We start from the raw sequence: 1,448 nt of genomic DNA, 5'->3' as shown, positions 1-1,448 counted from the left end.
CAGTTCGTCGGCTTAAAATTTCACTCCACCTTTTTTATCCATATTATAACACACATGTGTGCTATAATATGGAATATGTGTGTGTGTGTTTGTTTGTGGTTTGTTCTTCGTTCGTTATGTTGTTCTTATTATGAATAAAACAGAAGTTCAAAGCCCAATAAAGATATACAAAGGTAGAAAGGCACAAACCACACATCCCGTAGATAAACATCTTTATATATTTAACATTTAGGTATATATATATATATATATATATATATATAATTACGTCCCTATCATATCATAGGATGTATAGAAACATTGAGGTAAAATAAATTTAATTTTTACGACAACGTACTCAACTGTCTCAAAACATTTTTACCAAATGATTCAACACAGAAAAATAAAAAATAAACAATTGTTGCAAATTGCAACAAGCAGATAAACATTCACACATACACACATGCATGTCTACACACATGAATGCATGCATACATACATCATATACACACATGCATACACACATCACATACACACATGCATGCATACACACATGCACGCATATATCACATACACACATGCATACACACATGCATGCATGCACAAATGCAGGCATTCATCACATACAAACATGCATGCATACATCACATACACACATGCCTGCATGCATCACATAGTCGCCGCTCTAGCCTCACATTCATTCTTGATATCAAATATCAAATTAAAAATATTACAAGATTTTAACGCATCCGAAGTACCACACGTGCATCCGCGGAAACAAACAAACAAACACACTTCTACAAACTCTTTCACACATACAAACTCTTTCACACATACAAACTCTTTCACACATACAAACTCTTTCACACATACAAACGCACGCACGCACGCACATGTATGTTACAATAATTTTATTTTTCAGGATCTGCATGTTCGTAATGATAAAAATTTTTGTGAAATCACTCACACACACAATGTACATATTTAATTTATATTATATATATTAAATTAATATATACGATTTGTTTATTATACATTGTTTTGAAATATATTTTATTTCGCTTTGTGTTTTGTTTGGACAAAAAATTTGAGAAGCCACTGAAAGTTGGCGAACAGGAAATTAAAAAATAGCAAAAGTAAAAATAAAATTATTTCAGATAGGTTACCCGCCAACACGTGACGTGCCTGTGCCAATGTAATGCCTAAATTAATATAAAACTATATTCCTCCCTTCTACTTCATTAAATCTTGTAATGATATGTAAATTTATGTTGTTGTTAGAATGGCCATGTTAAAAATTTATACGCGTGAGTGAACATCAGTTACAGAGATGTTGGATTGAGATAGGATTGCCATGAAGTCTCGTCTGACAGTAGAGTGACAACAACCTGTGTTCATTAATTTTTAAAAACTAGACGGATAGATATTGTCATCGCTCAGATTTTATATCACCTTTCCAAACTCTTGCC

The sequence above is a fragment of the Helobdella robusta genome, assembly GCF_000326865.2.
Source record: "Helobdella robusta unplaced genomic scaffold HELROscaffold_54, whole genome shotgun sequence".
Classification (NCBI taxonomy): Eukaryota; Metazoa; Annelida; class Clitellata; order Rhynchobdellida; family Glossiphoniidae; genus Helobdella; species Helobdella robusta.
This window is presented reverse-complemented; position numbering follows the sequence as displayed.